At 37.2% G+C, this 15,257-nt stretch overlaps 1 long non-coding RNA gene across 2 annotated transcripts; it reads right to left on the bottom strand.

The window, feature by feature from the left end:
- Positions 1-8,230: 8,230 nt before the first annotated feature.
- Positions 8,231-12,888, bottom strand: LOC137656739 (uncharacterized). 2 transcript variants are annotated; one of them, XR_011047011.1, is made up of 4 exons: positions 12,762-12,888; positions 11,170-11,278; positions 8,810-8,923; positions 8,231-8,766 (listed from the first exon to the last, which is right to left on the bottom strand). It is a non-coding gene; the product is annotated as an uncharacterized lncRNA (long non-coding RNA). The 2 variants fall into 2 exon arrangements; XR_011047010.1 differs by having other exon boundaries at positions 8,236-8,923.
- Between the last annotated feature and the right edge of the window lie 2,369 nt (positions 12,889-15,257).

Raw genomic sequence — 15,257 nt, 5'->3', positions numbered from 1 at the left:
CTAAATTTACCTCTCTTTAAGTGACTATCAAATTGTATCATTAAAGTTCATGGTATGAGAGAGAGAGAGAGAGAGAGAGAGAGAGAGAGAGAGAGAGAGAGAGAGAGAGAGAGAGAGAGAGAGAGGACTGAAATTTCATGATCTAAATTCACCTCTCTTAAAGTGACTATCAAATTGTATCATTAAAGTTCCTAGTATGAGAGAGAGAGAGAGAGAGAGAGAGAGAGAGAGAGAGAGAGAGAGAGAGAGAGAGGGAGAGGGAGAGAGAAATTCCATGATCTAAATTCACCTCTCTTAAAGTGACTATCAAATTGTATCATTAAAGTTCCTAGTATGAGAGAGAGAGAGAGAGAGAGAGAGAGAGAGAGAGAGAGAGAGAGAGAGAGAGACTGTGTTATCTGTTTAAGCAATCATTAACTAGAGTAATAAAAGCAAATAGTTCGCCCATTATCAGCGAAACAGCCTCGTATGCACGAGACCTTAAACGGAAAAATGGCAGCGAAGAGCGTCTGGTGTAAATGGAGTTTTTTTTTTTTATGAATAACGATGACGATGGAGCAGCAAATAATCTTTGAATTAAAACTGAAACGTTCTGTGATTACTTTAATGAATACCCAGATGTTTTCAATGACTATTTGCAGTAAATATACTTATGATTTACTTCATATACAGCTGCACGTATACAATATATATATTGTAGGTAGTAGGTTGGCCAGGGCACCAGCCGCCCGTTGAGATACTACCACTAGTGAGGTAATGGATCCTTTGACTGGCCAGACAGTATTGCATTGGATCCCTCTCTCTAGTCACGGCTTATTTTTTCTTTCCCTACACTTACACAGAATAGTCTGGCCTATTCTTTACATATTCTCGTCTTTCCTCATACATCTGACAACAAAGAGATACTTAACACTTCTTCACCCAAGTGGTTGATTACTGTACTGCAATTTGTTCAGTGTACTTTCCTCTTGGTAAGGGTAAAAGAGACTCTTTAGCTATGGTAAGCAGCTCTTCTAGGAGAAGGACACTCCAAAATTAAACCATTGTTCTCTAGTCTTGGGTAGTGCCATAGCCTCTGTACCATGGTCTTCCACGGTCTTGGGTTAGAGTTCTCTTGCTTGAGGGTACACTCGGGCACACTATTCTATCTTATTTTTTTTTTCTTCCTCTTTTTTTTTGAACTGGTGTGTTGGGCAGGCTTAATAGAAGGGCCATGGATGCCTGGTGGTTTATCAAGAGGTTGTCTTTTCCTTTTTCTGATTTTTTTTTTCTCAAAACTATCCTTACTGTCCTCCCTTCAGTTGAAGTGGCTATCCTGGAGGGTATTTAGCCTTGAATGGTGTATCGGCTCCTCCATGTTGACCAGTTTTTCCGACTTTTTACTATAGTCTATGGGTATCATCAATCACTTTTTTTATTATTCTGTATATATTGTTTTTGTTATAATTCTTGTTAATCTAGTTTTTAAGTATGATGTCTCTTTTATTCCTATTAATTCTTATGCTGTCTGGAGACATTGAGCGAAATCCGGGACCAGTACGTCCTAGATTTCGTCAATGTCGTCTTCTGTATTGCAATATTCGTGGTCTTCATGCAAATATCCAAGACCTTACAGTTGCGTCCAGACAGTATGATATTCTTTTGTGCTCAGAAACTTTGGTTTCTAATATGAGGCACTCATCCGAGCTCCTTATAACTGGTTTTAAGAAGCCAATAATGCTGAAACGTGATTCCATTCCTAGGGCCAGGGGAATGGCGGTGTATATTAGGACCGAGTACCCTGCTTCTCATAAGTCCTGCTATCAATGTGGATGTCATGAGATTCAGGTAATAAAAGTTTGTGGCAGGTATAACAACTTTTATTTGTGTTCGATCTACCGGAATCCAGACATGGATGATTCTATCTTCGATTGTCTTCTTACCATTATGGCTAAGATACAAGAAGATGATAGAAAGGCCTCTTTTGTCTTATGTTGGTGATTTTAATGCTCACCATAGGGAGTGGTTAAGTTCTATCTCTCCTACCGATCGCCATGGCTTAAGAGCTTTAGACTTTGCCTCTGAATCAGGCTGTGAGCAAATCATAAATGAAGCTACTCACAGGTCTGGTAATTGCTTGGACCTCGTATACACTGACTCCCCTGGCGTTATAACTAGTAAGGTTGGTTCTCCAGTCGGGACTTCTGATCATGCCTTGATTTCATTATTAGTGAAGACTGAGCAGCCTGTCCCTGATATATCATATTCCTGTAAAATTTATATGAAATCCCAAGCAGACTGGAATGGGATTTTGCATGATCTTTTGTGCTTGAATTGGTCACAATTATATAATAGTGTAGATCCTGTTGTCCCTTTGAATGAGAATCTAGTCAACATAATTGATAGGCGTATCCCTTCTCGTGTGCTAAGGTACCGAATGAAGGACAAACCGTGGTTCAATGATGATTGTAGACGTGCTTATTTAGAGAAGCAGGAGGCCTATCACCTTTGGAAGGGTAACAGATTAGATTTGACGTGGAACAACTATACTCAGCTTCGAGCTTTTGCTCAGAGAGTTTATGCCTCAACTGAAAAGGAGTACAATTTAATCATAAAAGAAACCTTCTCTGGTACAACTCAGGAACATAAATGGTGGTCTACCCTTAAATCTGCACTCTTTGGTGTAGATGCAACAGTTCCTCCTTTACTTAAACCAGATGGCTCAGTCACTCACTGTCCAAAGGAAAAGGCAACCCTTTTGGCTGATGTTTTTGACAGTAAACAGAGTAATGAAAAACTTGAACTTCCTCATTCCTGTTTTCCTGAGGCTAAACTAACTAGTTTAGCTTTTCGATCTCGTGAGATTAAAGCTCAGTTGATGGACCTTGATGCTTATGGAGGTGTAGACCCTAATGGTATTTTTCCTTTGTTTTTTATAAAGACAGCCGATTTCTTAGCTCCAAAGTTATCTGTTATTTTACGCAAGTTAGCAAGAAGAGGAGCTTTTAGCACTTGTTGGAGAATTGGTAATGTTACTCCTCTATGTAAATGTGTTTGTGGTTGCTCAAGTCCCACTGATTACCGCCCAATTTCCATAACTCCCATATTATCTAAAGTTTTTGAACGTCTTCTGGCAAAACGTCTTAATAGGTTTGCTGAAGGTAATCATCTATTCCCTAGTTTGCAATTTGGTTTTCGTAAAGGCCTTGGAGCATGTGAGGCCCTTCTTACAATCTCCAATGCAGTACAGAAATCCCTTGATTGTGGTCGGGAAGTTCGTATGATTGGCCTTGATTTTAGTGCTGCCTTTGACCGTGTTAATCATGAGGCCCTTGTTTTCAAACTGAAACAGTTGGGAGTGGGTGGGTCGTTTCTCAGCATTATTATTGATTTTTTAAGTAGTAGATCTCAAAGAGTTGTTGTTGATGGGGTAGTGTTCTAGGCCCATTACTTTTCATACTATATACACATGACATGTGGTTTGGCCTAGAAAATAAGCTTGTTGCATATGCAGATGATGCTACTCTCTTTGCATCAATTCCATCCCCTGAATGTAGATCTGGGGTTGGTGAATCCCTTAATAGAAATTTAGCTAAAATTAGTGCATGGTGCAAATTATGGGGTATGAAGTTGAATCCTAACAAAACTCAAAGTATGATTGTAAGTAGGTCAAGGACGGTGGCTCCTCAACATCCGGATCTCAGTATTGATAATGTTTCTTTAAATTTGTATGACTCTTTCAAAATTTTAGGTGTGATTCTCGACAGCAAATTTACTTTTGAGAAACATATAAGGTCTGTGTCTTCTTCAATTGCACAAAAAGTTGGCTTATTGAGAAAGTCTTTTAAGATATTCGGTGATCAATCTATTCTGAAGAAGTGTTTTAATTGTTTTATTCTACCTTGTTTTGAGTACTGTTCTCCTGTCTGGTCTTCAGCTGCTGATTCTCATCTTAATTTGTTGGACAGAAACTTACGGTCTATTAAATTTCTTATTCCTGATCTAGATATTAATCTCTGGCACCGTCGTTCAATTAGTTCATTATGCATGTTGCATAAGATTTTTCATAACTCTGACCATCCTTTACATTCAGATCTCCCTGGACAATTCTATCCTGTTCGTAATACTAGGCAGGCAGTTAATTCTAATAGCCAGGCCTTCTCCATCATAAGACTCAATACTACGCAGTACTCTAGAAGTTTTATTCCAGCTCTTACCAAGTTGTGGAATGATCTTCCTAATCGGGTTGTTGAATCAGTAGAACTTCAAAAGTTCAAAGTTGGAGCAAATGCTTTTTTGTTGACCAGGCGGACATGAGTCTTTTTATAGTTTATATATGACATATTTGTTGTTGACGTTGTTAATAGTTTGTATATGATATATCTCTTTTCACATTACTTTTTTTAGAATGATTTATTGTTAATTTGTTCTCTTCAGTTATGTATTTCCTTATTTCCTTTCCTCACTGGGCTATTTTTCCCTATTGGAGCCCCTGGGCTTATAGCATCTTGCTTTTCCAATTAGGGTTGTAGCTTGGATAGTAATAATATATATATATATATATATATATATATATATATATATATATATATAATGTTAATATTATTATTATTATTATTTTTAGTTTCATTATTATTATTATTATTATTATTACTATTATAATTATTATTATTACTAGCTAAGCTACAACCCTAGTTGGAAAAGCAAGATGCTATAAGCGCAATGGCTCCAACAGGGAAAAATAGCCCAGTGAGGACAGGAAATAAGGAAATGAATAAACGATATAGGAAATGAAAAATTAAAATAAAAATATTTTAAAAACATTAACAGCTTTAAAACAGATATTTGATATATAAATTATAAAAAGACTTGTGCAAGCCTGTTTAACATAAAAACATTTGCAGCAAGTTTGAACTTTTGAAGTTCTACTGATTCAACTACCCGATTAGGGAGATCATTCCACAGCTTTGTCACGGCTGGAATAAAACTTCTCGAGTACTTTGTAGCATTGAGCCTCATGATGGAGAAGGCCTCACTATTAGAATTAACTACATACCTAGTATTGCAAACTGGATGGAACTGTCCGGGAATATTTGAATGTAAAGGATGGACAGAATTATAAAAAAAAACTTATGCAACATTCATAACGAACTAATTGAACGACGTTGCCAGAGATTAATATCTAGATCAGGAATAAGAAATTTTAATAGACCGTAAGTTCCTGTCCAACAAATTAAGATGAGAATCAGCAGCTGAAACAAGGTAAAATAAGCCAAATTTTTGTGCAATTGAAAAAGACACAGACCTAATGTGTTTCTCAAAAGTAAATTTGCTGTCGAGAATCACACCTAAAATTTTAAAAGAATCATACAAAGTTAAAGAAACATTATCAATGCTGAGATCAGGATGTTGAGGAGCCACGGTCCTTGACCTACTTACAATCATACTTTGAGTTTCGTTAGGATTCAACTTCATACCCCATAATTTGCACCATACACTAATTTTAGCTAGATCTATATTAGCTTGGGTAATAATAATAATAATAATAATAATAATAATAATAATAATAATAATAATAATGGATTCAGCAACCCCAAATCTACATTCAGGAATTGGAATTGATGCAAAGAGAGTAGCATCATCTGCATATGCAACAAGCTTGTTTTCTAGGCCAAACCACATGTCATATGTATATAGTATGAAAAGTAATGGGCCAAGAACACTACTCTGAGGAACACCAGATATCACATTCATATACTCACTATGGTGCCCATCAACAATAACTTTCTGCGATCTATTACTTAAAAATTCAATAATGATGCTAAGAAACGACCACCCACTCCCAACTGTTTGAGTTTGAAAACAACGGCCTCATGATTAACACGGTCAAAGGCAGCACTAAAATCAAGGCCAATCATACGAACTTCCTGACCACAATCAAGGGATTTCTGTAAAGCATTGGAGATTGTGAGCAGGGTATCACATGCCCCAAGGCCTAACGAAAACCAAATTGCCAAAAGATGTTCAAAAACTTTAGATAATATGGGAGTTATGGAAATTGGGCGGTAATCAGTTGAACTTGAGCTACCACCAACACATTTACAAAGTGGAGTAACATTACTAATATATGCACTATATGACAGGACAGGAAATGAAGTGAGTGGTTTTCAGTGAGAATGGAGATGTGTGATGTCCTCATGGTTCTTACCTCTGCCAACGAAGTTGGGAGGAGGTTATGTTTTCGCCCCTATTCGACTGTTTGTTTTTGAACAACTTCCTGGCCATAATTTTACTCAATGAGTAGTGAGACTTTCAGAGATTAATTGATGCAGTATGTTGAGACGTGAAAGTCATTCCATTTTGAAAGTACTAGGTCAAAGGTCAAGGACCAGGTCAAGCAAAAGGTCAACTTAATTAAGCTGCTGTGGCAGAGGTCTGCACTCTCAGTGCTTTTCTAGTTCAATTTGTTTGTTGATGGAGTAGTGGGAGAGGTGAATGCACGAGTGTTTGGTCAAGGATTGAAAATGATAGACGAGAGGGATCAAGAGTGGGAGATGAATCAGTTGTAGCTTGCGGATGATAATGTATTGGTTATAGACTAGGAGGAGAGTTTGGAAGGGTGTGCGAGAGAAGTAAGTTAAAAATTAATGTGGGTATGAGTAAGGTAATGAGATATACGAGAAGGGAAGGTGGTGCTAGAGCAAATGACATGTTGAATGGAGAGTTACTTAAGGAAGTAGATCAGTTTAAGTACTTGGGGTCTGTTGTTGCTGTAAATGGTGGAGTGGATGCAGATCTATGTCAGAGAATGAATGAAGGATGTAAAGTGTTGGGGGCAGCGAAGGGAGTGGTAAAGAACAGAGAGTTAGGAAGGAATGAGAAAGTTCTGTATGAGAAAGTGAATGTATCAACTGAAATGTATGGATCGGAATTGTGGAGAATGAAAGTGACGGAGAAAAAGAAATTGAATGTGCTCGAGATGAAGTGTCTGAGGAGCATGTCGGATGTATCTCGATTAGATACGGCTAGGAATGAAGTAGTGAGGGTGAGAACGGGTGTAAGAAATGAGTTAGCAGCTAGAGTGGATATGAATGTGTTCAGGTGGTTTGGTCATGTAGAGAGAATGGAATATGGCAGCCCACTGAAAAAAGGCGATCAATGCAAAAGTTAATGGAAGAAGTACAAAAGGAAGACCAAGGTTATAGAACGATAAATGTGATAAGCAATAGAGCAAGCTAGATATAGGAATGAATGGCGAGCAATTGTGACGTAGTTCCTGTAGACCCTGCTGCTTCTGCCAGTTGCTTTTGTGACCGCTGAGGTAGCAGCAGTAGGGGATTCAGCATATGAAGCTTCATTTGTGGTGGATAACGGGGGAGGGTGGGCTGTGGCACCCTAGCAGTACCACCCATACTTGGCTGAATCCCTCGTCAGGCTGGGAGGTGTAAGAAGAAAAGTCGCCCTTTGTTCTTTTCTTTACGTCAGTTACCCCCAAAATTGGGGAAATTGCCTTGGGTGATGGATATATATATATATATATATATATATATATATATATATATATATATATATATATATATATACATACTCTTGAAAAAAAATATATATACATATATATCTATATATATATACAGAGATATATATAGATATATATGTATATCCTATTAATATACATATATAGATACAGCATATTTATGTATACACACATTTGTATATATATATATATATATATATATATATATATATATATATATATAAGCTTATACATGAAAAAGATACACATACACATATATATGTATATACATTATATATATATATATATATATATATATATATATATATATATATATATATATATATATATACTACAGTCAAAATATAATACAAAATAACGGAATAAGAAAAAATAAAGATTTTTATATCTTTTTATTGAAATGAAAACAAATCCATAACAAAAGTAACAATAAACTTGAAACAAAAACAACCTATAAAATACAAAGTAAAAAAAATGTAATATGACTTGAACATGCATAATCTATTTCTATGACAAAAATAAAAGTCAATTTTACAATATTTTAAATTCTATCGCAAAGTTTAACAATACACCTATACCCAATTTTTTTTAATGAGGCGCATTTGCACTGACTCGCAGCGGTGCCCTTTTAGCTTGGAAAAGTTTCCTGCTCTCTGATGGGTTAGAATTATCTTGTCCAACCAATCAGCGATCAGGAAACTTTTCCGAGCTAAAAAGGGCACCCCTGCGAGTCGGTGTAAATCTGCCGCACTAAAAAGAATTGACTATAGTACACTGCTTTAACCTTTCATTGAAAGTAACAAATATAGAGCACAATGTACACAGCTTTCTGTACATTTTGCTTATCCAAATTGGAGGCTTCTCTATCAGAAAACTAGATTAATCCATTACTAGGAACAGCCATTGAATCTTCAATTGCAACTATACAACAATGACTCCGTTTTCTATGCAAGCAGCACATCTTAGATGTCAGGATGCCAGATAACTCATTATCAATCAATTAATATCTTAATCTTCAATGTAATCAGCACAATTAAGGGCTTAATTAAGACTGATTACACGCCCAGCAATTAAGAGGTAGATCGTATCCTGATTATTGGAGAATAGCCGAGCAATCTCCGTCCATTAAACACAAAATACGTTCACATCTTCCAAGAGTAGTCACTATCAAGAAACAGGATTACCAATCTCCAGATGTAGCATTACCAACCCCAGTGCGAGACTAGTGACATCTAGCGGCGGGATAAAGAAACCTCAGTGCGAGACTAGTGACATCTAGCGGCGGGATAAAGAAACCTTAACAATGTGGCGCACACATGAAGGTCATTGCGCATAATGTCATCTTGATTGTATCTGCAGGGTTCAAGCAACAGACGTTGTTGATTAACTGGACGCAGGGTGCCAGCTGCTCTGTTTACGAGGATGGGAAAGAAATGACGGAATATTAATTTTTCTGTGGAATTTCAGCATTTGCAAGTAGTTTATTCAAGGTAGATAACTGATTCGTAAAGTGGAACCAAAATAGGTGATATCTCGCAGACTGTTTAACGTCTATCATTATTATTATTATTATTATTATTAGTAGTAGTAGTAGTAGTAGTAGTAGTAGTAGTAGTAGTAGCTGCTAAGCTACAACCCTTGTTGGAAAAGCAGGATTATAAGTATTCCAATTGTTGATATTAATTGATAAACAATAATCAAGTTTTTCTGTCGAATAAATTACATGGAAAGCAATATGATCACTGTGCATTTCTGGCAAAAAAATAGTTTGATTTTCTTTAATATCTCCCATACTAATTACTTGATCAGAATGATACTTTGACACAGCACTCTAAAGACCTCGCTCTAATTTTTGATACTATAATGTATTTTCAAATCTCGTAAATTAATGTGTTTACTCTTGTCCCAATAAAGCCTAAGCCAAGTGGAATCGCGTAGTGGGTAAAGCCATTCGAATACTTATACTCCCTAGTCCCTCCTCAATCCTTCCCTCCCTGTGTCTTGACCCTCCTCCTATCCCTCCAGTAAACCCATTTCCTAGTCTCTCCGGTGTCAATTACTCTACCTTTTCTGTAACCTGTTATATTTATCAATAAATGATAGAATTGATATGTAGGATTCTTGTTATGATTCTCATTAACATTTCAAAGTATTGTATTTCGTCTGGGTGTATAAGGAGTTTATAGCCTTTAGCCTATTCATCCAACTTGATGAACCTTTCCCCGAGGGGTTCTTAAATTCTTAAAGTTTCATGCAATATACGGCTACGACATGGAAAGTTAACCAAAATTCAATCTCATAATACAGCTTAAGACCCATCATACAATTACAAGAGATTCAGAAATCTAAAGCCAAGCTTTACTCCTTTTTAAGGGCGGGATCATCAAGATGGATAAATAGGCTAAAGACTATAAGCTCCTTATACACCGTGCCGCGATACAACAATATCATGAAATATTTTAATAAGAAATATAAAAAGAATCCTACATATCCAAATATATAATAGGTTACAGAAAAAGATAGAGTAAGGAACACTTGAGAGACTAGGAATTGGGTTTACTGGAGGGTTAGGAGGAGGTAAAAAAAACAGAGGGTGAAGGAGAGGGGAGGGATGGGGGAGTGTAGGTATCCGAATGGCTTCACCTACCTACGCGATTCACTTGGCTTAAGCTTTATTAGGACAAGAGTAAATGCATGTTATGTTAGTTTAAGCAAGTTAAAACCTTACATCAGGTTGGGTCGGGTTAAATCACAACTGGAATTATATCTTACTGGCTAAGTTTCGGTATGACACGGTTAAATTAGGTTAGGTGTAAATTACTTGAAGAAATGATCTCATTTTGGGTTAGAAAAGTTTTAGATAGATATTAGAATAAGCAGTACGAAGATAAGTTTAAAAGTTTAAAAGTGGAAGAGGTAAAGGACAGTCAAAATGTCCTAGAGACTGACCATATGTACATATGCTCAGCACCCAAGAACCCTGTCCAGCCAAGCTAGGAACAGGGATGGTCAGGCAAATTAGGCTAGGCCAAGTTAGGTTAACCCAAATTAGGATAGTCTAAGTTAGGTTATGCCAAATTAGAATAGTCAAAATTAGGTTAAGCCAAATCAGGCTAGGCCACGTTAGATTAATGGTTAGTTAGGTTAAACCAAGTTAAGTTAAACTGAGCTAAATTAGGCAAAGCCAAGTTAGGCTAAGCCAATTTAGTTAGGGTAAGCCAAGTTAGGTTAGGATATGCGAAATCAAGTTTGGCTGAGCCAAATTAGGCTAAGCAAAGTTAGTTAGGCTACGCCAAGTTAGTTAGGCCAAGCCAATCTAAGTTAGGCTATGCCAAGTTAAGTTAGGTTGACCAAAATTAGGCTTAGCTAAGTTAGGTAGGCTAACCCAAGTTAAATTAGGCTATGCCAAATTAAGTTAGGTTGAGCCAAATTAGGCTAAGTCAAGTTATTTAGGCTAAACCAAGTTAAGCTGGACTATGCCAAGTTACGCTAAGCCCGCTAAGCCACGTTAGTTAGGCTAAGCCGGGTTAGTTAGGCTAAGCCAAGTTATGTTACGATGAGTCGAGTCAAGCCAAATCAAGCCGGTCCAAGTTAGGTCAAGGCAAGTTAGGCCAGGCCAATTTAGATTAGTCAAAGCACTACCTCTAAATCCTTACGTTGGGGGTTTGAAGGGACCATGACGGTAATAGGTAACATTATTGGATCAGCTGCGGCAGAGAGGAAGAACGACGCCGTCAGGAACAAGACGAAGAATCCCAAGATTGTCTGGATGAAGAGAAAACAGAACTAGAATACATGTGGTAGCTGGGATACTTCAGGAGTGACGCTCTGTTGGTTCATGTAATGCACTAACCATACAACCGATGTTCTCAAACTCCTCTCTATGTTGTAGCCCATGTAAAGAAAGTTTTCCATATAGTATGGTTGATGGGTTACTTCTGGAGTGACATTCTGTTGGTTTATGTAACGCATTAACCATACAACCGGTGTTCTCAAACTCCTCTCTATGTTGTAGCCCATGTAAAAAAAGCTTTCCATATAGTATGGTTGATGGGTTACTTCTGGAGTGACATTCTGTTGGTTTATGTAACGCATTAACCATACAACCGGTGTTCTCAAACTCCTCTCTATGTAGTAGCCCATGTAAATACGCTTTCCATAAACTAAGGTTGATTGGTCGCTTCTGGAGCGACGTTCTGTTGGTTCATGTAGCACATTAACCATACAAACAATGTTCTCAAACTCCTCTCTAAGTTGTAGCCCATGTAAAAAAAAAACTTTCCATATACTAAGGTTGGAGTTTCCTTAATTAGTTATTTTTTTATTGTTCTTGTTTACTGGTATTTGCTATAATATCAAAATAAATCATTCATATATAAACTATTAAACTTAAAAAAAAAGCATAAAAATAGCATAAAATAACTAACTAATTAATAACACTAGATGAATTAAGTCTACGAAAGCAGTTAATAGATAGAACACAGATATGATTCAGTAATTTAAACCAATGTTGTTTAGGTTTGATAATTAGGAACCTGGGTTATCGTACGTTGATAAACACATGGTAGATTCGATGAAAACGGTTATCGTACGAGGAAGAGTAAAAATACCTTATATTGGAAAACTCTTTCGAGAAGGTAGAAAAATAATTATTCATAAGGTAAATAAAAATTAAAATAACCACCTAGAAGTAATCCAAAATTATCGTTTATAAGAATTCTTAGAAATAATCGAAATATGAAATATAAAACCACGAAAGCCATGTTAAGAATATATGTTTTGAAAAAGATTTTCACCTCGAATAAGTATTGCACACTGTTAAAAAAGGACCCTAGTATTTGGATAGCGATGATAAACTTAGGAAAATTGAAAATTGCAGTCAAATTTTGGATCAAGAGCCCGTGTATGCAAACGACTGACTTAATTTAAGCTCTGCATTGAAAAGACTAAGTTTAAATCAAAGGAAAGGACCCTAGTAATTGGCGAGAGATAATAAACTTAAGAAAACTGAAGATTATAGTCAAATTTTGGAACAAGAGCCCGTGTATGCACAAGACTGGCTTAATTTAAGCTCGGCATAAAAAAGACTATGTAAAAAATGTAGCAGATAATGGTTCACAGTTCACCTCACAAGAGTTCAAAGAGTTTTATAATGTAAATGGTATTAAGCATACATTTTCAGCAATGTATCATCCCTCTACGAATAGAAAAGCTGTATAAATCAAAAGGAAACTCGATAAAAACTAACCTTTCTTTGCGAAGCCATTTCAAGTGCAGCTTGTTCAAATTCACACTGATGACCTGAAGCTTCCAGCTGCCTTATTTATAATACAGAACACTGTAAACAGAGTTGCCATCGATTCAACACGATTTTAGAACAATACCGCAAATTCACCGCTCAGGAAATGAACTACCTGTATCGACACTGTTGAAACTATTTAAAACCCAGGATATTATAGACGTAGATAAACATAATAAGGCTTAAATAGAGCAGAGTTGATTTATAATTTATATAAAAAAAGCAACCGTAGATAGGTAAGCGAAGAAAGTACGAAAATACAAAGTGAAAGCGAGACAGAAAACTCATGGAATACTAATTGCTATCAAGCCTCGGCAACATTGCAAATAACATTGCGAATAACATTGCAAATGTGACCATGGCGAGCTTGCCCTACGTATTGCTAATGCAATACACGTATGGCACACATCTCTCTCAGAACATTCCTCTTGAAGAAACTCTGAAGACGACTCTGGTGTCACCATTGCATGTTACAAAGGGAAAAGTATGAATGGAATATATCGAACCATGTAGATATTATTATTATTATTATTATTATTATTATTATTATTATTATTACCATTATTACTGGCTAAGCTACAGCCATAGCTGGAAAAGCAGGATGCTATAAGCCCAAGGGCTCCAATAGGGAAAATAGCTCAGAGAGGAAAGGAAACAAGGAAACAGACAATTTTAAGAAAAATAACATTAAAATAAATATTTCGTAAATAAACTATAAGATAATGATTTTTCAAAAGGCTTAACAGAATTTCACGAACCTCCCAATTCCATCGTTTGCAGTCTAACCGACATAAGTTCTTGTTCAAAGTAGACCAAGGCTAGGAGCACACTAGCGACTCTGTGGCGCCACAAAGCCACAGCATTGTGTGGCGGGGATGTGGTCTCCCATAGGTTTCCATTGTTTTCAAGTTTTGCCGCGCAAACTAGCGACTGTGGCAAGCGACTGTGGCTCTCTGTCGCTCATCCCCGCCACAGGCGTGGCATGGCTTTGTGGCGCCGCAGAGTCGCTAGTGTGCTCCCGGTCCAAATTGTGAAGTTTACACGCTCCCTCAGAAATTTGGTATGTAATCTACAATGATCTAAGTATACTCTAGGCCGGCTAATTTCTATTAACAATCCAGTCCAATCCTTCTCCACCACCTCCGACTGTTCTACGCATTACAAAATCCAAGAGGAGGATAAACAACATAGGTGACAACACATTCCCTTGGAGTACTCCGCTGTTCACTGGAAATTCATTTGATAGGACTCCATTAATATTAACTTTGAACTTGTTTATGTCTCTGGGTGATTGTTAGTGTGTAGGGTAATCCTGACTTTTTAAGAATGACAATATACTAAAAATTATCTTTAATTCTAAAATCTAGATTGAAATTTAGATTAAGGAAATTGGATAACTGTAAAATGTGATGTTAATTCCTCTCTCTCTTTCTCTCTCTCTCTCTCTCTCTCTCTCTCTCTCTCTCTCTCTCTCTCTCTCTCTCTCACACTCTTTATAACAAAACAGTGACTGTATCACATAGGCACTTCAAATTTATTCGTCTCTTTATGAACATATAATTATCAGAAACTAAATTGACCACGACCTCAAATTATCCTTCCTACTTCTCTCTCTCTCTCTCTCTCTCTCTCTCTCTCTCTCTCTCTCTCTCTCTCTCTCTCTCTCTCTGCACAAGTGCAATATTGAAAAGGAATACATCAAACTTAACCACATCTTTTTTTCTAGGAGTGAAATCCGATATTTATAGACGTGCCTTTACGAGCGTCCTAAACCTAAAATGACGATCCTTGAAGGAACCCTTGATTTATTGATTCCAATCCAGTCCAAGGAAATTCTCGAAGGATACTGAGTAGTAGGATATCTCCCAGAAACGGGAGATTAGTATCCTTCGCTGTGCTTTGTCTCTCAGGAGGCAGAATGTGAAATACATTGTACCAACCGTGTGTCACACAATTATACATAATTATTTTGTATATATTATGCTTGTATCTGCGCTCTTCCCTCGCACTAAAAAGAACCTGAATGATCATGTCTCCGGTTTTGCTCTGTAACATTTTCAGTCTCTCGAACATGTTATGTCCTTTTGCCTTGAGGTTTTGTATATAAAGGAGAGTGTTCCTTAATAAACAACTCAGTTGATTGCATCCTGCCTTTGAGATCACAACCCTCTTTCGGCCCGTCACATTGGTGACCCCGGAAGTCGACTCGCTCCCACCGCCTTCCACCCCTCCCCCCTCGCCCCTTCATCGTTGGTACTATGGCGGACTTTACAGCAGTTGGTGCTGCGGCCGCTCCATTCAAACTTTCATCGTTTGCCAGCGGAGAGGCGTTTGCTTGGTTTCAGCGCGCAGAAGTCCAGTTTCGTATCAGGGGCGTGACTCGCTCAACCACCAAAGCGGATTATGTTCTCGCGGCGATACCCGAGGACACCTTCCCAGAAATAT

Source organism: Palaemon carinicauda, chromosome 17 (genome assembly GCF_036898095.1).
Source record: "Palaemon carinicauda isolate YSFRI2023 chromosome 17, ASM3689809v2, whole genome shotgun sequence".
NCBI lineage: Eukaryota > Metazoa > Arthropoda > Malacostraca > Decapoda > Palaemonidae > Palaemon > Palaemon carinicauda.
The sequence above is the reverse complement of the archived record's forward strand: the minus strand, read 5'-3'. Positions and strand labels throughout refer to the sequence as shown.